The sequence below is a fragment of the Furipterus horrens genome, unplaced genomic scaffold (genome assembly GCF_987537825.1).
Source record: "Furipterus horrens unplaced genomic scaffold, mFurHor1.1.pri manual_scaffold_3, whole genome shotgun sequence".
NCBI lineage: Eukaryota > Metazoa > Chordata > Mammalia > Chiroptera > Furipteridae > Furipterus > Furipterus horrens.
The window spans coordinates 40,227,118-40,253,215 of record NW_028327173.1 but is presented as its reverse complement, the minus strand read 5'-3'; the positions used below and the strand labels follow the sequence as shown (position 1 = coordinate 40,253,215).

The 26,098-nt window shown below is 42.1% G+C and overlaps 1 protein-coding gene across 1 annotated transcript in view; it reads left to right on the top strand.

Moving 5' to 3' along the window:
• The first annotated feature begins 6,239 nt into the window (after window positions 1-6,239).
• DAB1 (DAB adaptor protein 1) overlaps window positions 6,240-26,098 on the top strand; it is a 284,836-nt gene continuing 264,977 nt past the window's right edge. Inside the window, exon 1 of the mRNA XM_090269538.1 lies at window positions 6,240-6,337. The gene's annotated coding sequence lies outside the window, so the exon portion shown is untranslated. The remainder of the gene's footprint in view (window positions 6,338-26,098) is intronic.

Sequence of the window (26,098 nt, the reverse complement as noted above, 5' to 3'; positions counted from 1 at the left end):
GGAAAGTAAGAGTGAACGGTGAGGAAGGAGACAGGGGTGGGCACCAGGGTCTACAGGACATGCATGGCTTCTGGTGAATGGGACAAACATCTACTGAGCACCTACTCTGTGCAGGGCTTTGAAGATATAAAGAGGGAAAAAACCTTAACCCCGGCTCTCAGGGAGTTCTCAAGAATCACTTGAAACCCAAACACACAGAATGACTGGAACATCAAGGATGAGAGTCATCTCTGTGCTGTGCAGACATGGAGCATAGTGGGAGTGGACCGTGAACTTTTTCCCAGAATGTAGAGCGGGGAGCAGAGCCTTAATGAATAAATGGGAGGCTAGTGGGAGCAGAGAGGAGAGAGAGATGGCTAAACCAGGGTGGAGCTTGAGCAAAGGCTCAGAGGCTGAGAAGGAGAATGGATGTCAGTGTGGGGCTGACTAGTGTTACATGAAGAGGCAGGAGGAGGACAGGCTGGTAGGGACCAACCTGGATGAAGAACCTTCAGAGCCCTGTCACATGGAGGCATCTAGACTATAAGCGATCCCCATTTCTTAGCTGTCTCCTCTCCAGGACCCACACTACTAATAGAATGTTGTTTTATAGACTCCAAGACCGACAATAACACTGTCTACTTTTGATTCCATACAGTGGGGGGAAATCTCTTGCTTTTTTTATCTGCCTTCGCCTAATTGGAAAATAAACTGATAAAGTGATATCTTTATTACCAATGAATAATCCATGTTCTCTTTTGGCATAAAAGAAAGCCTAGCAGATCTGTCTTTAAATTAGGAGATCTGGTAGATGAGAGAAAAATGTGAGTGACTAACTCTGAATTGAGTTGAGTACAGATTTCTGAGAATTAGAGTCCTCCTCTGTAATGAAGTTTAGATTGGTTCATGTAATGGTTCACCTGGCTCTAGTGGAGCCCAAATTTAGAACATATGAGTGCTATTGACCTGTTAATTTGATATGTTTTAATCTGCATGAAAATGGCTGTATTAGTTGTTTCACATTAACTAGGCCTGACTATAGTAACATCTGATTGAATTAGGCTGACTTTCTGCTCTTAGCCCTTTGCAGTCTCACTTGCCCAAAGCTCAGGTAACTTCGTTCCCCTCCATGCCAATCATTTGCACAGGTTGCACTGTGTTGCTGTCAGATTAGACAGAAACCACACCCACCTTCTGTAAATACAAATACCCATCATCCTCACACTGCCTGTACTGCCTGACAACCTCTCTTAGAAGTGTTCCTCTTTTCTAATTACCCTTGGTAGCATTCCTTCACCCCAGTCACAGTGGTTTACATTTTTTCTAAACCGCAGTAAATAACTTCAACTCCTTACACAAATCTGTGCTTCAGAAAATACTGGCAATGAAAGATCTGTTTCTAGCCCTGGCTGCTGTGGCTCTGTGGATTGAGCGTCGGTCTGTGAGCCAAGTGTCACTGGTTCGATTCCCAGTCAGGGCACATGACTAGGTTGCATGTCAGGTCCCCAGTTGGGGGCACGAGTGAGAGGCAACCACACAGTGATGTTTCTCTCCCTCTCTTTCTCCTTTCCCCTCTCTCTAAAAATAAACAAATTATTAAAAAAAAAAAGAAAAGATCTGTTTCTAAAAACATAACTTGTAATTATTTTACAAACACACTGTAAGAGCTGTAGTGGGCTGACCACCTGTTTGGTACTGAAGGTGTATAATGTAGTTGAACCTGGTGCTGTCCTTGAGGAGGTCATATGGTCTGGTTCTGGTTTAAATGTATAAAGTTAAGTAATGATTCAAATCATCTTTGAAGGGAAAACCCCAGGCCAGATATATAGTTAAATGAGTGATGGGGACTAAGAAATACTTGTTTCCTGAATAGGCCCTGTGCTTTGTTTTTGCACGCCCCTGCCGCCCTCCCTTTCTGAGGCTGTGCCTGGTTCTTTGCTGGGTATGGAATAATCTTCCTCTGTGTAATTCAGTGAGATCACAGCCTGTTCTGGGAAGTCTTGTTGGCCACCACCACCCCCTTTTCTGATTAGATGTCCTCCTCTGGGCTTTCACAGCTCCTCTCATAAATCATCATTGTATTTATCTTACTATTTATTTGTCTCTTTCAATCAACTGGAAGGAAGGGTTCAACTTGCAATATACTCTAAGGAGGCAAGACTGGAGAGGGAATTTAGGGAGAATTAGATGGCATATCCCAGGCCTTTGCTACTCAATGTGTGGTCAGTAGACCAGCAGCATTAGCATCTCCTGGCAGGGAATTAAAAATGCAAAATCTCATGCTCTGTGGCAGATCTACAGACTCAGCAACTGAATTTTAAGAGATCCCAGGTGATTCATGTGCACATTAAAGCTTGAGAAGAACTGTGCTGGTTTAGGCTACTGCTTCTCTAAGTTGGCTCAGCATTGGAGTCAGCTGGGGGTCTTTATAAAGTACTGATGCTTCAGTCCTACACACAAAGGTTCTGATTTAATTGGTTGGTGTGTGGCCCCTTAAAAGCTCTCAAGGTGATGCTAATACGCAGCCAGATGTGCAGCCTGCCTCTGGGCTAGTGTTTCCCAACTGCTGTCGCATCATTGCACTTACCAGGTGGTGATGTCATTTTAATTTTTGTACGTGTCTCCCCTCTGTCTTGAGGGTGGGGACTCCCTTATACATCCAGCATAGTATGTCCCAGTAAATGCTTGTTTCTTAAACTGAGTGGAAATGAACCTGGGTGGAAGCTTTCAGTGCTGAATTTGAAGACATTGGAGTGAACTTATTGAAATATATTATCAATCACTGATGAAGAATTGAGGCATGATTATCAAGACAGATATCAGAAAAATGATTCAGAATGTTTTCACTTGGCCAAAGTCAGATTTTACTGCTTAAGTCAAGTTGTTGGTGTCCATATTTCATGGGCATAGGGGAAGACTTAGCATGATTTTTTTTTTTTAATAGGGGCAGGGTAGACTTATAGGTTTCATTCACTTCAAGCCTTAGATGATGCAATGGTAATGTTTATCTGGCCACTAAGAAAATCACAATATGAATTTTGAATGCATTAATGGAAATACAGTGTTCACTTATACAAGGTATTAGACTTCTGTATCTCCTTTGGGTACCATGCTTTGAACAAATCATGTCATGGGAATGGGTGTATGAAAATGAATGGCTGGAGGAGAGAGGTTGTGGCAAGGACATGATTGCTTTTTCCAGATGGAGCATTGTGTGAGAAGAGAGCAGAGTTGTGCTGTGCTGCCCCACAGGACATAGCTAGGACCAGAGGAATTCATGGAGGCAGATTCTGGCTTCATGTAGGAAAGACTCTGTGCCAGTGAGAGCTGTCCAATAATAGAACCGGCTGCCTGGGGAGATGGTGCGAGTGAGCGAGCTCTCTATCTTTGGAAATGTACTAGCAGAGCCTGGATGGCCATCTGTTGTGGGTATTGTGGAAAGATTTATGCATTTGGTGGATGAACAGAATTTTGTTGTTGATAATAGTTGTAAAAGTGACTACTATATACTGAGTGACTGTGAAGTGCCAGGTACCGCAGGGCAAGTTTTTACCCATTATCATCTTAAACTCCTACAACTCTAAGGAAAATGAGAGTTATTACTCCATTTTACAGAAGAAATGGATTCAGAGCTAGGATTTGAATTCTGAGCTTTCTGCCTTAAAAGCCCATAATCTTTTAACTATATCACCTGCCTTCTATGATTCCTTCCATCTCTGAGATCCCAGGATTTCAAGTGTATGCAGACACTGGATTTGAAGTGACCTTTAGGCATCTATGTAAAAAGTTCCTCTGGAGAGCAGGATGTGAAGGCTTGGGAGTTGAGAGAGTGGCCAGGATGGCAGATGTAGACGTGAGCATTCTCTACCAAAAGGTAAGAGTTGATGCCATTGGGTTGATAAGATTTCCAAGGTTGTGACTGCAGAGAGAAGAGATCATTGTGGGCTGACTCCTTCCTGTGTGCTGGGCAATACTTAAAGCCCTGGAGATAGCTGTGAGGTCTGCTTTCTGAGGAGGAAAGAGGGGCCTCTTACTCCATGTTTGAAGCTTGATTTTTAACCCCAGTAAAATGTGAATGCTTCTTTCAATTTTCAGATTCTATATTGAGACTATGCAAGCCAAGCTGAAACTGGAGTCAGTATAATACAGTGCTCAAGGTTAAAACTATGCCTCTGTAGATGTCTGGACACTGCTATTCCCTAGCTATGTATCTTTCCACTAATTACCTTCATATGACTCAATTTCAGAATCTGTAAAATGGGGATGATAACACTACCTACTCCATAGGTTTATCATGAAGCTGAACTAAAATAATGCAAATAAAGTGCTTAAACAGTGGCTGACATGTGATAAGCACTTGGTATTTATATTCAAATTAGTTATTAAATCTCAGTGAACCCTAAAGTACTGCAAGTTAAATAGTCTACTTAGTATACTCAATTGTATCTTTATCCAGATTGAGCCACACTATAAGAATTATATATATGTGTACACACACACACACACACACACACACACAAACACTCACAAATGATAACCCTGGTTAATTAAATATTTTAAGCCATTATGTTGCTAAACTTTATTAATATACTTCCTCACTATAATACATAGTTACTATACAGAAATGAGACAGCATAACATAGAGCTTAAAAGGAACCCTCTGTAGTCAGACTGCCTGGGTTTAAATTGTAACTTCACCGTTTACTAGTTCTGTGACCCGGGGTAATTTACTTAGTCACTCTCAAGCATCAGTTTATTTTGTATAAAGCAGAGATAATAGTAGCACATATCTCATAGGGTTTAGAGATCAAATGAGAACACATAGAATGTTTTAGTGTTTAGGGATCTTCAACACAGTAAGCATTCACAGATAATGACAAAAATGCTATAAATATTTAGTAAGACAAAATAACTTAAATACCTTGGGGTCCTTATTGTATGTGTCAGTGTTGATTGTATAATCCCATTGTGTGTGTACAGAATACATAGGTTTCTCTATGAGCAAGAGATGAATGGATTGAGGGATGCCCACGGGTGGGCTTGTGGACGGTCTGTGATGCTCCTGAAATTGCAGGCAAACCTTGGCACTATGCATGCTTATATGGAGATCTATGCTTTTTTAAATTGCTCGGTGACCTTACAAAGTTTAAGAAGTGTTAGCATAAGAATTTCAAGGTGGAACATGAGATTGTTAGTAAGAAAGAATTGAATACTGGCTAATAGTGACTTTAGGAATAAAGTCATTTTGTTATCTCACATAACAAAGAATCAGAATTGGGTGGTCTCCAGATTGGTGCAGCAGTTCAGATTTGTTATTTGGGGCTCAAGTTTCCTGCACGGTGTGATTCCTTAGACTAATTCCTTCAAGATCCCAGTATAGCTGCCACAGGAATAACTACTGCATCTTCACATAGCCCCTGAGAACAGAAAGAAGCCACAGCAGCCAGGACGATATGTTAAAGCTTTCCTTATTTGCCTCTTATCTTTCATCAGAGGTTAAAAAAAAAAAAAATTCCCCAGAAGGAACTCCCACAAAACAAGACACCTCTGATCGCCTACTTATTCTATTATTTGCCAGAACTGGGTCATATTGCCACTTCCAGCCAGAAGGGAGGCCGAGAAAGCAGGTGTCGGGTTTTTCAGCATCTAACGTTGGCAAGGAGAAGAGGCAGTGTAGGTGACAAAGCTTCCTGATGTCAGTGAAAATGTGAGAGCTTCTGTGCCGCAGAGAGGTCACCCAAAGTTTTTGAGTTTGGGGGGAAGGAAGAGTTACTTGGTAAAAAGCAGGCAACATCCAGAGAAAGAAGCAGGGGAATCAGTGGGGATTGAATGCCTTCAAGGTGCGTTACCCGAAGCAGGTGTCATTCATCCGTGAGTAACGCAGAGGGTCGATGTTAAGAAAGGTCCAAACCTATAAGAATTTTTATGAGTTTATTTGAGCCAAACTGATAACAGTCGCTGGTTGCTGGGAAGCAAAAATCTCAATGAATTGAGAAAATGCTCTAGAAAATGGCAGTTTTACCACTTACTTTATACATCGGAATCAAAGCGGAAGACGCCATAAGGGAGTTACATGAAGTTCATTGGTGATAGATTAGGACACGTGAGAAAGCGGGTGGTGGGGGTGGGGGGCAGGTGCTGGGGAGGAATCTCTGGGATTGGAAAAAACCTAAAGGGAACAGGCACCTACTTCTTTTACATTGGTGCTTTTAGGATAGTTAACAATTAACATTTATAGCACTTAGAAATAGTATGCTGGAGAACAAGATAACAAAGAGGAGTTCTGTGGTCTCTGGCTCTGGTGGGAAGTTGTACCCTGAGGAGTCTGGAAAAGGGGGATTACTCTCACATTCCAAAGGTATGTTATTGGTAGATGCAAAAAGATGATAGATGGGCTGATTTAAGGTGAAGACTGACCTTTGTCAAGGAAGGTACTGACCTAGGACAGGACAACAAGCCATGACCTGCTTTTAGTTAGGAAGTTCTAATTTCAGACCGTCCAATGTGTTAACTTTAAGTCTTTAAGTTTGTAAGGCCTCCCCTGAGCTTTTCAGCTTTAGTATGTGGCCCCTTTTTCATCCGTAAGAGGAAGTGCCTGGATTCCAAACATGTGAGTAGAAAAACTGTCATGGAAGAGTCAGCCAATTGCTTTTTGTTTGCAGCTGCCGATTCTGACCCAAATATGCCCTCCCCCAATCCTCAGCTGCTGATACTAGCTCTTGGAAGCCAGACCGGAGCTCTGCCAGGATAAAGATGCCCATCTCCATAGCTCTCCCCCCACTCTCCAGACAAGCTGTTCCTGGGGGGAGGGGAACAGCACACAGTAGTAGTAACAGGTCTGGTAATTAGCAGCAGCCCTGGGGCCTTGCAACACTTCTAAAAAGACAAGGTGATTCAATAAGATCTGTCACTACCCCTGAGAGTTTCCCAGATGGAGAGACAGGTGGGGATCTCCAGTGCTAATGACATGGGGGCCTTTAACCTGCAGTTGTTAAGAGGGCACGGTTTTGGAGATGTGGGACCAAAACAGAACAGGTGGACATGGAGTCTGCATGTCTGTTGTTGATGGAAGAGACTATTTTTACATATGGTCTTGGCAAACTTCACTACCCTAAAGGGCAGGCAGGAAATCCATAGAACTGTGATGATGCAATCATGTCCAAATAAACATGCAGAATGTGAAAACACTATGGAACAAGTCCAAGCCTTGCCTCACCTCAACCCTCCATCTGAGACTCAGGTGAATATTCATTTTTGCATGTGAATTGGTAACTAAAAGGTTGAAATTTTAAGAGCCCGTTTATCATACTGAATTGAAATGTCCTAAATTGCTATAATAATAATTATTATTTTTCTAAGAAAGAGTACAGTAAAATCAGTGAAGAGAGCATTTCTCCATCTTCCGTGGGTGTTAGGGAGTGCCTCACAGAGGAGGTAACTCTTGAACTGATTCCGGAAGGCTGAGTAGGGACTTGCTAGGATTGTGGAGTTAGGTAGAGTGATGGAGCTGTCAGGTCATTTATGTAGAGTATTTCAGGTGGAGGAACAGCACCTAAATGGCGTAAAGTTGTAAAATGCAATGAGCATCTGACATTTTCTTTACTCATCACGTCTCTTCTTCAGTACTTCTCATGTTAACTATATGGTGGGATTGAAGCTACCATTCAGTTCCAGCGCTGTAGACACAATTTTTTGTTCTGGGAGTATGCAAATGATGTATGAAGACCAATCAAAATCTTCCCTGGGACTTCTGAGCTGCAACTAGGAGAGATTTCAGTCAGGCCCTCACTAGTGACAAACTGAGAGGTAAGGTGTAGGACTTCTTCATGGCTCTGACCTGCCATTTGGGAAGGAGACAGAAATCCTGGTCAAATGAGCTTAGATCAAAATGGCATTGATGGTAAAATTTACCTAAGAGTAGTCCCTCCTGAGTGCCGTCTTTCTTTCTGTGTTTACTTTTACAGGAGCAGACCAGGTACTTCCAAATGGTGAAGATCAGGATCAACAATGGCTTCCATATCTCACTGTTTGGGGGGCTTAGAGGGAGGAGAGACAGAAAAAAAATTGAATACATATTTTTTAGAATGCCAGAAGTCTTTTGTAAACATTGATGTAACCCTGAATTGCCTTCAGATCTTCCTATCATGCATATTTTGACTCAGTAGGTCTGGAATGGTCCCTGATATTTGCATTTCTAACAAGCTTCCATGGGATGTTGATACTGCTGGTTCAAAGGCCACACTTTGTGTAACAAAGTGTTCAAAGATAATGTTTTAAGAATTAGGCAAATATGCAAATCTGGTGCAGTTTGTGGTGTTACCAGGAATGGGAGTAGAAATTAATTGTAATTTCTGTAGTGTGATTAGGATAGGACCAGGGAGGTGACATTTGAGCAGACTTGGAAGATGTAATTGTATTGACATGATTTAAAAATATGTATTATTTTCTGTTTTAAGAACACTTATTCATTAGTTAACTACTACAGCATCAAAAATTATCTCAAAACTTTACATCTTAAAGCAACAAACATTTATTACCCCACAGCTTCAGAGGGGTGCCTTAGCTGGGTGCTGTTGGTCAGGGTATCTCTCAAGGCTGCAGTCAAGGTGCTGGTCAGGGCTACTGCTTTTATCCAAAGACTCACTCTTGTAGCTCTTAGCAGTCCTCAGTTTCCCAGAGGCTGGTGGCCAGAAGTGTCCCTCAATTCCTTGTCATGTGCGGCTCTTCATAGGGCAGCTCACAAATATGGCAACTGGCTCCCATCAGAGCCAACACACAAGGGATGGGAGACGGCCAGCAAGAAGGAGGCGAGAGTCTTTCTGTAAGCTCATATTTTAAGTGACATGTCATTTCTTTTGCCATATTCTAATTATCAGACATGAGCCAGTAGGTATAGCTTACACTCAGGAGGAGAGATTATAAAGCCATGAATACCATGAGGCAGGAAGAACCTCTGGGGGCCATTTTAGAGGCTCTCTACCAGAGCATGTCTTTTCCTATTACCTTAACATCTGGGTGTCTTATGCCCATCTTCTAACTGTTGTTATTGCCAGTTTGTTTAGCAAAGATGTGCATGGGAATTTCTTGGCTTCCAGTAAAATCTAGGATTGGCCCAAATGGTTCTGGTCGAGCAGAGTCGTCTTTCGCTGAGCTTTAGCTTTTGCAGTGGGCCTCAGCCTGATTCTTCTTTCTGAGGTGTTCAGGCAGAGGCTGGCAGGCCACCTAAGAGCTGCGGGCAGCTGAGCTCTGACTGACCCCCTGGCCATCTGAACACTGCCAATAAAATTGCCTGAGGAGGCTGCCAAGGAGACAGCTGCTGCTGCTGCAGAAACACCTTCTGTAGCCTGGCATTTGTGGGTAATTGCTCTCCAGGAGAAAAGAAACTTCATGTGACAGGGGAGGTGGATGATGCCTGATTGTCAAGTATAGACATGATTTAGAACAAGTGCTGATACTAAAACACACACGATTTTATTTAAAAAAAAAAAAAAGAAAGAAAGAAAGAAAAGAAAACATTTGTGGACATCTAAAGTTAGGCTCTTTTAAAATCCACTGACTCAGGAAATGCTTCCTGTTTTCCAGGTGTATACTAATGCATAGTGAATTGTATTACGTGCAAAGTGCCTCACCTGCTCTCACTCCCGTTCCTGTTCCTTTCACAGTTGCATTTCTTTTTCAGTCCTGAGAGCCACCATTTCCTTCTGGCAGAAACTCTGGTTTAGGACTGGGCAGTAGGCTCCATCACTTACCAGCAGGGACTTCAAGCTTTTGTCTACAGTTTTGTTATCTTTGAACTGGGATAGTAATACTTCTTTCATGAAGTTGTTTTAAAGATTAAGTTCAATAAAGTAACACCAAGAAAGGTTTCTTGCCACATAGAAAATACTTAACTAATGGTGTCTTTATAGCTGCTGTGTCCACAATCGCAACACTGTGAGGGGCTTTAATTATTAAATCCTCCAACATAGATGGGGAAACTAAGGCCCAGAAGGCTAAAGGGGTTTGCTGAAGATCATACAATAGTTATGTTCCACTCATCCATCCAGTAATTATTGAAGGGTGCTCTCAGTGTTTAGTCAGGAAAACCACCTGCCCTCAAGAGATTAGGCAACAAGCAAACACATTCTTGATAGAATTTAAATGAAATAACTACTGTAAAACAAATAGGGGTTGAAATGACAGAGTGACTGGTAGGCAGGACATGGGGAGGCTATAGCAGGTTGGATGAGCTGAGAAGGATCCTTTAAAGAAATAGTATCTGAGGGGAGTCCTGTAAGGTAAGGAGGGACAAGAGAAGGAGCAACAACTGCAAAGACCCTGAAGCAAAAAAACAGAGTGAAGGGCACATCAGATGAGAGATTTATAGTTATTCCAGGGAGAAAATTTGCTTAAACAAATTATGGAATCTCTGGTCATAAAGGTAAAGCAGGTTTTTTTAAACAAAGGATCTTTCAGAGTTTTTAATATGCTAATATTTATTATGATTTTTCAAGGTATCAGAGACCATTATATTTTGAAGTCTTTTTAGAACTATTTAACCATGATTCATCCTTCCTTCCTTCCTTCCTTCCTTCCTTCCTGCCTTCCTGCCTTCCTTCCTTCCTTCCATTATTTTTAAAGACCATCCTTAAGGAATAGAGAGTTCTAAGGGAAACCCTGGTAAATTGCTACATGAACTTTTCTTAAATCCTATGAGCTTCACAGTGTCCCTGACATAGGCAGGGTTGGTGTCTCATGCTATGGAAAAGGGAGTTAGGGCTTGGAGTGCAAAGGACCTGCCAAGCCTCTGATGGGAGTCAGTCAAGTCACATGAGAGACTCCAAGTTACAGGCTCTTCCCAGAACTCCACGCCCCAGCTTCAGTTGCAGCTTATAGATCCTGGGCCACTGATTTTTTTAAAGTGCCCTTATGTTTTTATATTTTAACAAATTAATAGCAAATAAAAACAATTTTGATCAAGTTTCTCTTTGGTGAGAAAATGTCTCCTTTTAAGTTCATTGTCATTATTCAGTATGTGCATCTGTTGAACAACGGCCATGTTTTCGCAGCTCTTGGGAGATCCTGAGGATTTGATAAATGAATAAATTACATAGAGAACAAACTCACACCTCCTGTTCCAAAAGGCTCACAATCTTTTTTTCTTTGAAGAACGGCTAAGTTATATTTCCTGAGTAATAACAGTAATATAATATTAAGAGCCATTGAGTATCCATCTGCTGGATATGAGTCATGGTGCTAGGTGGATTATAGATTAAGTCACTAACATTCACAACATGCTCAGAGGTAGGTGCTGTTAATTCCATTTTTCAGTTAAGGAATCTGTGGCCAACTTAGCCATTAGCAAGCACAGTGCCACGAGCCCACAATACTTTTAAGAACCCACAAAGAAACAAAACAAAACACACGTTTTAATTTCTTTTAAAATCAGAAGAAGGAAATGAACTTTTAGGGCCAAAGATTGTTTGTCTTTGTGCCAACACAGTCATAGAATGTAATTTTTAAACCTTTTTTATAGAGGAAGAAGGGCTTGGTGCCTCTGAAAGTCACAGTGGGGCGGGCCATCAGAGGACTCAGAGCTTGCTCACAGCCATGCAGGGAGGCGACGCAGACAGGCACACACCTGCGTGCTTTCCTTCCCATACCTTGCCGCCTCCTTCTCAATTGCCTTTACCCCACACTCTCTTTTAGCCTAAGCATTCTTTCCACAGGAACAGTAGGTGCCTGAAAACTGGGGCACTGCATCCATAATTTTAGCACCCCATCTGCTCCAGGAAAATGAGACAGAAAGGCACAGCAAGGCCCTCCTCCAGGGATTTCTGAGCTGCTGCACAGGCCCACCCAGTGTCCCGATGAGCACCTTGGAGAGTCAGACTCTGCTGGCCCTGCCTTGTGAGAGCGGGCAGTTCAGTCCTGTGGAAGTGCCCCTGTCCAATTAGACTGAGCATGGAGCTGGCCTCCTGGAACCCTTGGGTAATGAGCAAATGGAAAAGGCAACCGTATTGGTGTTGAACACAGCACTCTGTCCACCAGCCACTCTGTAAATTAGAACCGTTGGAAAGTCCAGTCTTTGTTTTCCTGAGCAAGAGTCCACTGTAAATAGGTTCCATTTTCCATTCAAGGCACAAGGCACTTTCCTCCACTCTCCTCTGTAAAATGAACTTAACTTTCGGGTGATTCAGGATATCACAACAACTAAATTGGATCCTGGGTACATTGGTCCACGTGCTGGTGATGTTCCCCATGGCATTTAGCTTGTGATACCATTCTGTCTTTGGTTGAGTTTACCATCAAGAAGTTTCTGAGTTATTACAGAAGGTAACTTGCTCAGATAAAAGTATAATATGTCCCCCTTTGAGCCTCAGTTTCCCCATTGGTAAAATGAGATGCTTAGATTCCTATTTGTAAATTCTATCCTAGCTCTGGATTCTATCTTTTGACTGCCTACTACATGAAAGACCCTAAATTAAGGTCTGGGGATTTGTTGTAGGGATCAGATGAGAGCTTGGATGGGAACGTGTCATGTAAATCTTATTCATTTTTATTTTACTGAATAACAGCTCTTGGTTACTGAGGAACTATAATGAACCCAGGACTTCACATACTTTTTTTCCCATGTAATAATATTGCAAGGTAAGTATCAGTATTCCCATCTCAGACATGAAGAATTTAGACTCAGAGAGATTAAGAAACAGTCAAGTTTAAAGCCAGAAATTAAGCTTAAGCTTCACCTTACAGTCTTTGTTATTTTAATCATCATCATCATCATCACACTATTTGTTGCCATTTTTCAGTCAATTGAGAAGATGGATGCGTACATATAGGCAGGCAGCTCACTAACACAATCAGTGTCGAGTTCAATAGGCTTGAGTTGAGGTGTCCACTAGTGCCATTTGCCTGGATATAGATTCTGGTTAGGACATTCAGGGAGAAAAACAATCAGAAAATGTCAAACTGATCTTGATTTATGGGGCGCGAAGTCCAAGGCCATAAATGCCTGCTGAGCAGCATCACTGATTTTCCTTCCTCTCCTTCAGATGAGCTGGATAGGCAAGGAAGCCTTTCTTTTGAGAAGGAAGAAATAACCTCTGTCATTCCAAGAGAACTACAGAGAGTTCAATGTCTCTTTTTTATTTCTTTTTCCCCCCTGGGGGATTTTATCACTTGGATGGCTACCTCCGTTTCCCAACTCGATCAGACTTCTGGAATCCAAGCTTAACAAGAGAATCCATAATCTTACAACCCTCCAGTTGGGGTGTCTACAGGTGGGACTGCCTAGCTCTCATGAAGGGACAAAGCTCTTAGTGACACTGTGTCCCTAGGACAGCATAGCCATCACCAGGCCATGTTGCCCTTTTCATGCTGCGTGTGACTTCTAGCCATTTCTCCTGATACCGTGACAAGCAATGCAGTGCTGCGGCTTTTGGAGTCCTGTGTTCAGATCCTGGTCCTGACACTGCCTGTACTTAAGTGAGCAAAAACTGAACTCTGCATCTAAGTTTTTCTGTAACACAGAAGAAAATGTTAAACCCATGTGGTTGTTCTGTGAGGAAGAGGGATGACACACAGGAGGAGTCTAGCATTTTGAAGGCATTTTAAGCAATGGTTAGGGAGCAGAGTGAGTGGGAGAGACAAGGTGAGATTATGATTTTTCTTATGTCACAAATGAGAAAACAGAGCCTCACGAAAGTTTCCCTTTCCCGGGGCCGCCTGGCTAGTGAAATGGCGGAGCCAGCTTTGAAACATCAAGCTTTCTGGGCAGAATTACTTTACTGGAGTCACCTCAGGAGCAAAGACCCTGTTGCTCTCCCTGCCACGAGGGCCTTGCTCTGGCTTCCATCTCTGGGCCTCACCCTTTACTTCTTTCTCTCTGTCCCCTCTGTTCACACCAGTATCTGCACTGTTCTTTGAAAATATTTATTTCTCTCTAAGGGATTTGGGGATTGCTGTTGCCTCTGTCTGAATGCTCTTCCCCCAGACATCTATCTGCATGGCATGCATCTTGAACTTTTGTTTTTAATCCTCACTCAAGGATGGATTTACTGATTTAGAGAGAGAGAGAAACATAGATGTGAAAGAGAAACATTGATCAGTTACCTCCAGGATGTGCCCTGAATGAGGGTCGGACTCACATCCTAGGTATGTGCCCTGACCAGAAGTTGTACCCGCTAGCTTTTGATGTACAGGTCAACACTCCAACCAACTAAGCCACCTGGCCAGGGCCACCTTGACCTTTTTAAAATTTTTGCTGCAATGTCATCTCAGTGAGTTTGTTCCCTGACTGCTCATTTAAAAAATGTATACCTTTCCAGCCTTTCTCAATCCCCTCTCCATCCTTATTTTTATTTATCTCACTTCCCAACATCTGCCATACTATATACTTGACTTATTCATATGTGACTATCTGCCTCCCTCCACTAGGACAGAGCTACCTCTCCAGAACTGAACCATACATGACAAACAGCTTGTAGTGAGTAAGTTAAACTCTGTGCTGATCGAATGAGTAAAGAAACGTATTTAGAGTGGAGGGACCCTGTGTTTGAATGCCCCTTGCCCTGATAGTGTTCATAGCAGAAGTGTTGACTGCTTCTCTCCATGAGATTGCACGCTGCCAAGCTCCTCCTTTGGCCATCACTGAAACTCCCTAATTGTGGTCCCAGATGTGCACTTTGTCCTTCCTGCTTTGTGGCGCGACTCTCAGCTCCCACAAGGGCCGCGGCAGCTATCTCTTCAGGAGTTTTGCTTTGCAACATGTTGCATCGCAGGGGTAATGTAACACTGAATTTTTAAAATCTCTGATGTGAGTGCTTCATTAGAAATTAATTTGCTCAGGTTCTTGGGCATTGTCTGTTTTTAGCATGCTGTGGTAGTTCCCTGGATAGGAGACAGCTCTCTGAGTTCCGTTTTGTCTGTGCCTGAAGTTTTAGGGAAGTGCTTTCTAGAATGTCACTCTGTGAAGCTGAGTCTTGGTAAATTATGTTCTGAACAGAGGGCTGCTTCTACAGCACAGGCAAAAGTCTTATTGTCCTGTGATTCTTTTAAAAACATCTCTTTTATGATTTTTGAAATGTTTCAGAAATAACTTGTATTGGGGTCAAGAATCATATTAAAGCGAATAATGTTAGAAATTGTCTAATGATATGAAATCATATGGAAGTGCTTTCTGTGACTGATGTTATAAATGGAGCACAGACTGGACCATAGTGGTGTCAGACATTGACTAGGGATCAGGTGACCTGGCTAATTGGTCTATGTGATATACTAATTTGGCGACTTGGGGCAAACTATTCAATCTCTCTGAGACACATTTCTTCCTCTGCGAAATGAAGACTCTAAGCATTTGGTCTAGATGACATCCAAGATTCATTCTAGCTTTAAAACTCTAGACTGGAAGCCTAAAGCCTTTGAACTTCACTTAGATGCTGCCACTTATTAGTACCGGAGCTCTGAGTGATCACATTCCTTTTCAGAATCTCAGTTTCTCAATCTTTAAAATGAGGATCGAAAATTCCTATTTTGTGTTTTTCCAAGGGTATTCAGAGAATTTTATTGGACACATAGATGTGAAAGTACTTTTTAGCTGTAGAAGCCTAGTATTATTAGAAGCAACTTCTTATTTTACTGTGATTTGTGGCAGTGGGATAAAAATGTTGAGAGATGAAAAGTCATTGAATATAATATTGACAGTTTTTAAATTGTGCTTTAAAAATATATTCATTTTACCTTTTACTTTTGATTTAAAAAAAAATAAATAAATCCCTAGCTGACATCTTAAGTTTTGACTTGAGCTTGGAAGGGCTTCATAGCTTTCATGAAATTTTTCAAAGGAGTATTTGATATCTCATTTTTTAAACTCTGTGATTTTTCATAGGTGTTTCCCCCTGGAATTCCTGAGGGAAGAGATCTTTTCATGCTTCTTCTGATCATATATCCGTTCCTCCTTGGATGGGTGTTAGCTGTGAATACCTAGAGAATCACTAATGTCAAGTGAATGACTTTTTGCAGGACTAACTGGCAGCTTTCTGAAAACTGCCAATTAATGGGGACCTAATCAAAACTGGCACACTTTTTAGAGATAAACTCAATTAAAAATCTGGATTAATTCATTTATCAACTTGGCTCTTGGAAGCCATTTAGTATTAATTCTGTTATCTTGATCTTGATCTTTTATCCCTAAAGAATACTTCTAATTTAAACTGTAAATTTGAATGACTGAGGCTGAAATTCCCTTCAGAGAGGAAAAAGGCATCATTATTGGGGTCAGTGGCCCCACAGGCCTTGGCTGAGGTGGCTATGCAAAGGTATAGAGGTGTGGTCTTACCAGCTTGGGAGTGTGGGGGGGAGGGCGGGGGGGGAGTGGCCAATTAACCTACTAGCAACAGATTCTGCCCTTTTACTATCATCCCACCCCCATTCCCGTGATATGGATTTTAACTTTAGAGCTGATAATCTGTAAGAAAGCCTGATGCGGGGTGGGGGAGACTGAGGGAGTGGAGGGATTGAGCAAATATTGCTCAATAAGAACAAAGAGAAAAAAACGAATGGGCATGGACAACAGTGTGGTGATTGCTGGTGGGGAGGAGGAGGGGAGGAGGTAGAAGAGGGTATAGGGGGGATAAATGGTGATAGAAAAAAACTTTTTTAAAATTGCAAAGTAAACAAAAAAAAAGCATGATAAAGACCCAGGAGTCAATTATGTGCAAGGTACAAAAAAAGACCTTGGAATCTAGAAGACTTGGATTACAGTCTTATTTTTAATACTTATAGCTGGGAAACCTATGGCTATAAATATCTCTTCTTATCCAACTGTGGTAAAATAGGGTTGGCAACACCTGTTTTATGGAGTTGTCTTGAAGATGAAATGACTGCACAGACAGGAAAGTACTTGGCAAACCTTGACAGTCCTTAGAAAGGAAATGTCACATGTGTGCATAAAGGGAAGGGGAGACCTGAGGGCACCTTCTCAGAAAACCTGGAGATCCTTTCCTCTTGCTGTTGCTCTGTTCTGACAAGGCTTGTTGTCTTCCCATTAAATGAAAATGGGAGGCCAGTGTGGAATGGAGGAAGTGAGTCCTTTGGCCCTCAGGCCTCAATGTCCACTGGAGCTCACACCACTCACCCTTGCTATGCTGCAGGGGAGGCAGAAGGAGTTAATGATGAAATGTCAGAAAGGCACTTGGGGGCTTTTAGAAATACTGACCAGGTAATATTACATGCACATAATGGCAAATATACAGAGCTGCCATGGCTATGTCATTAATCATTTTACTGTGTGTATTATTAGTAATAAAGACCTTAACCAAAGAGTCCATTAAAAAAAATGTTATTGGATAGACTTAAGGAAATGAACATAATATTCCTTTTAGAAGTTTGTAGATGAGAAGGCTACCCAGAATCCTCATATGTGGCAGGCAGAAATTAAACTGTTTTCCAAATTTACCAAGTGCTTGCCTAAATTGACAAAGAGCCTGGGGGTATTTCTTGTGGTAGTGATGAGTTGTGGATCCCAATATGAGATGTGTGTTAAAGAAGAAAACAGGGTTTGTTTAAAGAGGAAAAAGAAGTTCCTGAATATTTGGCACAGCAGGTTATTTTTAAATGGAGGGAAAATGGAGAGTTGTAGGGATTTCAAAGATTTTGTGATTTTATTTATTCAGCTCTAGGTGGCACTTTCCCGCTTCTCATTAGCACAGGGGCAAAAGGAGATGCAAGAGGAATAGAAGACCATCTGTGCCCTTAGGTGGTCTTCACGCTCATCAAGGGACAAGATTAGGTAATTTTTTAAAAAAATGAATATTTGTACCAGTTTTATGAAAACACTGATATTTGGAGTCAGGTGCCCTTGTTAGATCTAGATCCAGCCTAGAAATGGGACCTAGGTTGGATACTTCATCAATTCTGTGCCTCAGTTTCCACTGCTACAAAATGGAGATGGTACTGACCTTCCCAGCTTGTAAAGATTAACGAGATGAGAAATGTACAGTGCTTAGCACAGAACACAGCACGTCTGGTACACTCTCACAAATGTAATCGTACTTTCCTTCCTTCATTCCTTTCTGTTTTACGTTCTGTCGAGGAGCCATGACTTCATGAAGTCCCTTCGGGATTTTGAAGAATAGGGGCTGTGACAGAATATTTTTCATGGAAGAGGAAGGAGCTTCCTTTGGACTTGAGTGGGCTATCTTTTGCTTTCCCTTCCAGATGTACCGTCTGCTCTTCTTCTCTTTCCTTTTGCCGTCCATAGGGCTCACCTGTGTGGACTGCGTCTGTGGTCTTCTGACCCCCGGGCTTCTCAGGATTAGCCAGTACCCTGTTCCAGGAGGCTAAAGGGCAGGGAGGAGAAGAGTGAAGCCTGTGTGTTTTGATCCACTTTTGGGCTTTTTCCTGGCTGGGTTGCCTTGGACTTGGTGTATCCTAAATTGAAGGTCACTGCTTCTTTTTTTTTTTTTTTTAATTTTTAAAATTTTAATCCTCACCCGAGGATATAATGTTTTATTGATTTTAGTAAGAGAGTTGTTGGGGTAGGGGGGAGAGAACATTCATGTGAGAGAGCAACATCGATCGGTTACCTTCCTTATGAACCCTGACCAGGGCTCAAGCCTGCCCTGACTGGGGATCAAACCTGCAGCCTTTTGGTGTACAGATCATGCGCCAGCCAAACTGAGCCACCCGGCCAGGGCTCACTGCTCCTGTTAAGGAAACTTTCTCTTCAGGGGTTCCCCCTGGCTCTGGGTGCCTCTCCCTTCTCTCACCCCTTTGTTTATAGGAGAGGTACCAGTCCTGCTAGTCTGTCCCTGGAATGCTGCGCTGCTCTTTGTGGGTTTCCTTTCAACACAGCTCACCCTTGTATAAATAATCCATTTATTAACTTTCCTGGAATAATCCTGTTTTGTATTTGTCGTCTGTTTCCTAATGGGACCTCAAAGGGTGGGCATGTTTGAGGAGGTGAGGTGTCCTGGCATTGGATGACCAGGGTGTGCTCTGGCGTCTGTGACCAACTTAGTATGGCTGTAGCATGTATTTCCTGTGAGGAGGAGGAACTCAGCTGTGAGTTTGGGGATGTGTGTTGGAGTGGAGGCTGAACATCAGGCTAAGTTAACATAGGTTTCATATTGCAGTAGAAATAATTTTAGGTAATTATTTGTGGATTCATTTTGACAGGTATGTATTGAAAAACTAATAGGTATATGGTATAGGAAATAAATATTGGAAACTTCTTTTTCCTTCCAAAATAATTATATACAAATGAAATAGAGGGGAGGGAAGGCAAACAACATGTAATGCATACTTCCAGTAGTACCAGGCAAATTGCATAAATTATTTATTATACTCAGTAACCATTAGGGCTAAGGTATTAATTTTCCACTCAGAGTCTTCAAGGGACTTGCCGAAGGTCACATATTTGGAACTTGGTGGAGCCTTGATTCGACAACCCAAGGCAAGTCTGTGAATGTGATGTTCATGTTTTTTTGTCTTTGCCAGCTACAGTATATAGACAGTGATGAATTTAAGGGTTCAGGTGGGAGGTAGAGGGAAGTATACCCAGGGGAAAGCCTCAGGCTGTGTGTTATAGCCCCCTGCCCCCCAGGAGTAAGGAGGGGTGTGACATTGGAAGGCCATGCTCCTCAGTAAGACAGGGAGGAGTTCCTCTAGAGTCTCAGAAATAGCCCTACAGCCTGCCCTCACAGTGGCTGGGGTGTGATTTCCTAAGAGGAAGGATCCTGGATATCTCTCAGGGCCTAGGTTGTCCTGTCTCACAGCATAGGACTTTGTTCACTCCCTGCCATTGGGGATCCTCGTTTCTACTTCTACTGAAAATGATCTCCTTCTTGCTCCGAATCACACAGGTTTTTCTCTACCTGCTTTTTCCTTCTGCTAACTCATAATGTCTTTTCTGTCATCCACGTGCTGCCTCACTGCTTCTCCCTGTGTGTCTTTTCACTGCTGGTCCCATGACCACTACACAGGATCTGTATTAATGAGTTCAAGTTCTTGAGAGAGAGAATGTGCGTATTTTCCCATGTAGCTACTTTGACTCTAACTGTCCTGTGAGGCCAAGATGTGACTGCTGGTCCTTGGGTAGGGAATCAACCCCTGGTGCCATCAGCTAGGATGTAGGTTAGGGGGTGGACATCTGTGAGGGCCATTATTTTGTCTTATCACAGTCTACCCACTGGCCCCCGAGACTCACATCCAGCAGAATTCACAAATGCAAAATGTACTCAAGGTCTTGCTATGATCTCATCAGTGCAAAACCTCTAATCTCATCTAAACGTCATCATTTCAGAAGTCCAGCTTCTCATCCTCTAAATCTTTCTGTTGATTAGGGCATGGACATCTTTGGAAGGCCATTTTCCTACCTACCACCAGCACTGACCACTCTGTGATAAGCATTTTATATTGATTATTTGTCACTTACTACACTCACGGTATCTGTCCTGTATTCTCAGGGCCATCACATTTTGCAGTGAATGCATTCGGCTTGGGGGAGTTCAGTAATGGACTAGGGAGTGGGGTCACGCTGGCCTTGAAGGTGCATGTGGATTCTTTTAGCCAGAATGCTTATTTCCCGAACTTTGCTGCATATTGAGATCACTCCAGGGAATTTTTAAGCATCCTGATGCCCAGGTGGCAGCAGTTAAATGAGAATCCCATGCTGGGAAACAAGTGTCACTATTTTTTCTAGCTGCTCAGGTGCAGCGAAGTTTGGGGTCCTCTGCACTGTGCTTCCTTATGGCTCACTAGAGGCTGGTGTGCAAGGGAAAGGATGCATGTGGTCAGGGAAGCCTTCCCCATGGAGGGGAGCTTAAACTGAGATTCGAAGGAGCTTGCTGGGGTAACAGTGAGGAGGGTGTTTCACAGAGAGAAAACAGTTCTTCATGTTGGTGATTTGCACAGTATCTGCCCAGTGTGACTGAATTTTTATGTTTCTGTGAAAAGGTTGAAATAAATACATTCACAAATCAGGACACAAATGAAAAAGAGCTCCTTTGTCAGAGCACACATCCCCATTTATGGCTTTAGGAAAACACCGCCCCATGGTTATCACTGTTGTGTGTGCTTTTTGTGAGATAATTGTGGAAATTGGGTTGCTTCCCATCAAATACAGATCCTTTGTGGAGAAAATTTGAGCCATCCGTGTATCCCATTTTACAGTAATTGAGACTGGGCTAGCAGATCATTAGCAAACCAAAGGAAGATGACGGGCCCCTTTTTTTCCCCCCCAAAGGAAGGTGGTAAAAATTAGATGTCTGAGAAGACAGAGAAGAATTCAAACAGGATGTCAGTGTTGGGAGAAAGCATACCACCCATCTCTGGGCTCTCTGGGCAGAGAGAAGGTGGCATCCCTTGGCGGGGACCTCGACTTGGGGCCAATGGGAAGCGACGTGGCTGGGGACCAATGGACATCGCAGTGCGGACTATCACTGGAATGTGGACAGCTTCAGGATGAGCACCTGCTCAGGGCTACCCTTGAAGCCAGGCAGCTTGGGGACATCTGTTGCGTACTCCCTGGGCTTGCCATATGCAGATGTTGGCCTGTGTTCTTCTTCCCATTATGAAATATCGCTTGTGGAGAGTAAATAATGGCAGTGTATATTTTAGGAAGAATCAGCAGGTGAAGCTTCCAAATGCAGCATTTGTTTATTTAATATCCCGTTCCCAGGGAGGGTCTCATTAAATATTTGTCTCTGTTTCCTGCAAGACCCTGGGGAATAGCAGTAGTGCCCTGTTACTCAGAGACATTGTGGAGGGAACAGGTATGAGGGAACAGTGCAGATATAGTGTGCCCACCTCCTCACCTGGCTAGTGGAGTTAAAATGAGAAATGGCATCCTGGCTAAAAAGCTGATGAGGGGATGCCCCTTTAAGAGCAGTGATAGGGAATGAGGCTGCAGTGATGGGGAATGAGGCTGAAGGCCACCTGAGGTCAGTCCCCAATCCTGGGAGGGTGTAGCAGCCATGGGGCCTTGATTCATCTCTCTCTGCACCTCCAGCTTGTAGCACAGGGTCTGCTGTGCACAGAATATGTATGTTGAATTGATCTGATTTATAAACCTGCGATTTACTTGTTCTGTGCTGAAGGAGTTGAGGATGTTTGTCTATTTACTTTTTTTTTTTCTGAAAAGTCATTTAGCTAGGACATCTTTGGAAAGGAACATTGAAGAGCATAAGGTTTTATTTTATTTTTTATAAGGTTTTACGCCTAGTAGCACCACTGATGCAGCAGTCTCCCAGTTGGCCTCCCTGGGCCCTGTATTTCTGGCCTCCAGTCCTGGATGCATCCTGGGCTGACATCACCTTGAAGGAACCTGAACTCCCTCAGTTGCTGCCTGTTAAACCACCATGGCAGCATGCTCAGTGAAATAAGCCAGGCGGCGAAAGACAAATACCATATGATCTCACCTAAAAGTGGAACCTACAGAACAAAACAAACAAATGAGCAAAATAGAACCAGAGGCATGGAAACAAGGAACAGGCTGACAGTGACCAGAGGGGAGGGGGAAGGGGGCGAAGGAGGGAAAGAAGGGGAAGAGTCTAGTCAAGGAACTAGTATAAAGGACCCATGGACATGGACAACAGGTTGGGGATTGACTGCGGGGGCAGAGCAGGGGAGAGCAACGGGGGGAAAATTGGGACAACTGTAATTGAAAAACAATTTAAACAAAAGATGAACAAGAACAACAACAACAAAACACCATGATGGCCCCCTGTCACCTGCCAGTGGTCACCTCCCATATAGGAATAATTTTTGAAGTGTGTATTCTGCATCAATGTATGAACTTTTATATAGAAATTTACATGCCGGTGCTACTGTTAATCTGCATATTAGAGTAGTAAACTATTTCGTGTTTCATTTTGGTAAGAATAATTAGAAGTACATATAGCAGAGTTTGATTTCTTCACGCCAGTGGATTTTCTCAAGTATTCCCTGAGCTGCACATTGCATTGTTTGAAGACTAGAGGGCCTACAGGATCCCCACTTTACAGATGAAGAAATTGAGGCTTAGAGTGGTTACCTAGCTTAAGTGCCTAGTTACATAGGCAGTCAGTGGTGCAGTCACGCAGGATTCTGACCTAGCCCCCCAGACAGCTTCCTGCTTTAGGTTCTGCCACTGACATTTCTGTAAAATCAGAGGTGGGGATTTTAGAAGATTGGCAAACAGTAGGGCCCCAAGTATCGAAAACACTAACGGAATTATTTTTGGTCTATATACTTGTTTTTTTTCTGATACCCTGAGATTATGTGAGGAATTTTCATGGCACAATCAATAGTGAATGACTGTGTGATCCATTAGTTAAATGAAATGTTCGTAAGAAAGCCACATTGCTGTCACATAAATTCCTTTAATATTGCTGAAGCCTGGTTCTGTTAGTCTTGAGTTCGATTTTTAAAAAAAACACATTTTGTCCTTCCTACCTCACCTTGCTGAAGGCTGGCTGATACCTGAATGATACAGTGCCTGCCTTCTGAAACATAGCATTTTATTTTTCCAAAAGTGCTTTCATATATCTTTCCTTTATTCCCATTCTTTTAATTCTATGAGTTATAGCCAGCATTATCCCATTTTACAGATGAGTAAAGTGATAAACTGCTTAATTTTTTTTTTTTAATTCTAGAGTTTTCCCTAGAAAAACCAGGCTTCCAGATATTTATATCCCACTTATTTATATTTCAATTTAGTTTTTAAAAGAAGGCATGCATTATTCATAGAAAAGTTAAAATGATCTGGGTGGCATTTTTGACTCTATCTAAAAGTATTAGTACTAAATTGTGCTCTCAACATAAGTTAAGGGACACTGAAAATTCTCTGTTGGATTCTTTTTAGAAACAGTGCTGATTTTAATGCCCATGATAACACAGAGTGTTGATTTTATGAAAGCCTGTAGATTCTTTCATTTCCATTTCTGGTTCAAAGGGAAAAAAAACAACTTTATTTGAGCATGGACTTCATGAAATTTGTGACCAATCATATTTCCTTCTTTGCTCTGTCCTCAAGGAATCTCATAGACAGATTTATAGCCTGTCTTCTGCCACTGTACAGATTTTTGGGGTGCTTTCATCTTCATTTTCGATCATTTTGTTCCCCTTCACTTACTAATTTTATCCTAATATTGAGAATGTCTTTCTATAAAGCTTTTGGTAAGCTGCTTGAAATTCTTTTTCTTTTTTCCTAATATCAGGTAAACATCACCAACAAACAATATAATGCAGGTGAGCTCTCTGGCTAAGAGATGTCTTCTAAATCTGTAGTTTTTCTCCCCTTTCTTCATACTCATGGTTATGGCAAAACAGCACTGACTGGGTCTATAGTAAGGTGGTTAATCTATTACCTCTGTGGGCTTCAGAGTTTTAAAGCCAGGGATGTGTTCTATCGATGTACGTATTATTTTTCTTGAAGGATTGATCAAAGCTAGTGGTGACTTTACATTTACTCTGAGGGTGGTGGTACTTATCAGTAGAGAGAGATGTAGTATTTTTGAATATTATTCTGCTGAAGTTCCTACAGCATTTGCACTTTGACACCCCCAGCAACTTTTAATAAATGTTGCCGTTGTGGTTCAGCAAAACCTTACTCTTCCTTTTTTTTTTTGTTCCTAAAAGAACAAATAATACAGAATAGCAAATTTTAGGCATTTTCCAAATGGGCTAGATCAGGTCAGTAGCCCTTACCATAAGAAGGGAGGGAAGAAGGAAGGAGAGAGAGAGAGAGAGTACTGGCCAAGTAGAGAGACAGAGAAAGTCCTGGCTGAGTAGTTCAGTTGTTTAGAGTGCCATCCCAATATGGTTTGGATCAAGGCACATACAAGAATCAACCAGTGAATGCATAAATAAGATAAATAAGTGGAACAACAAATCGATGTTTCTACCCCACCCCTCAAAAAAATGAAAAAAAAAAGAGGTTTGACAGGTTAAACTCATAGTCTTAAGGGATGGAGAGGGAGATGATCCAAGAAAGGCTGACTTCGGCTAAGTAATTAAAGGAGGTCACTGTGACTTATGGGGCAAGGAGCTGAAAGTCTTAGTAGGCAAATTCTTGGCATGGAGCTATAGCCTGGAGAGGAAATCCAGAGGTCAGGAGAAAAGAGACCTATTCAGCATCGCGTTGGTCCAGAGGCTTCTGCCAAGTTCTATAGTCCAGGTAGATATGGGGTAAAGTTAGAATCTGTAACGGAACCTGATAACTATAACCTAATTTAAAACTCAGTTAGCCTTGGGAATTAGAAAGCGTGCCGTCTGGGGAGCTGAAATGGGTCTGAACTTAAAAGAGGCCAGAACTAGCTTTCTTACACATCTCTGTGTACTAGAGTCTGACCTAAGCTTTTCCTTTCTTTTAAATTTTTTTTTAATTTGCAAATTTTAAAATTACAGGAAAAAGCGTAAGAATATACAAAAATACCCTATTCTCTCTGTTTAGATTCACTTATTGCCTCATCGTTTGTGTTTTTTCTCCCTCTTTATGTATATGCATATATATACACATATAGGCATGCATGTACATGCACCCATGTCTGTTTTTTCCTGAACCATCTGAAAGTAAGATGCACATATCTTAGCCTTTTATTCCTAAATATCTGGTGACGTAAAATGCCCCATATCACAAAACGTGGAGGTAGTGGCATGCACCTCATAATTTGTGTAGTTGCTGCCACTCACTCAAAGTCATGGTTTTGGGAAGCCTACCTCCTCTTTGTCTGTTTTTTAAAGCTGGGTCATCCCTAAATTTATACTGGAATATGTAACATTCCTAGCATATTACATAAGGCTTAATTAAATCAGGGTGTAGGACGTGGCTGGGAAAGGTTTGGGGGGCTTTTCTTTAAGTTCAGGTGAAATTCATGTAACATAAAATTAACCATTTTAACGTCTATAATTCAGTGTATTTTGTACATTTAGGATGTTGTACAACCATCACTTCTATCTAGTTCCAAATCATTTTCATCACCCTCAAAGGAGGCCCTATAACCAATTGCAGTGACTCCTCCTTCCCAACTTCCCCTAGCACCTGGCGACCACCGGCCTGCTTTCTGTCACTCTGGATTTATCAATTTTGGATATTTCATATAAATGCAATCATATAGCGTGATCTTTTGTGTCTAACTCTTTCACTTGGCATGATGTT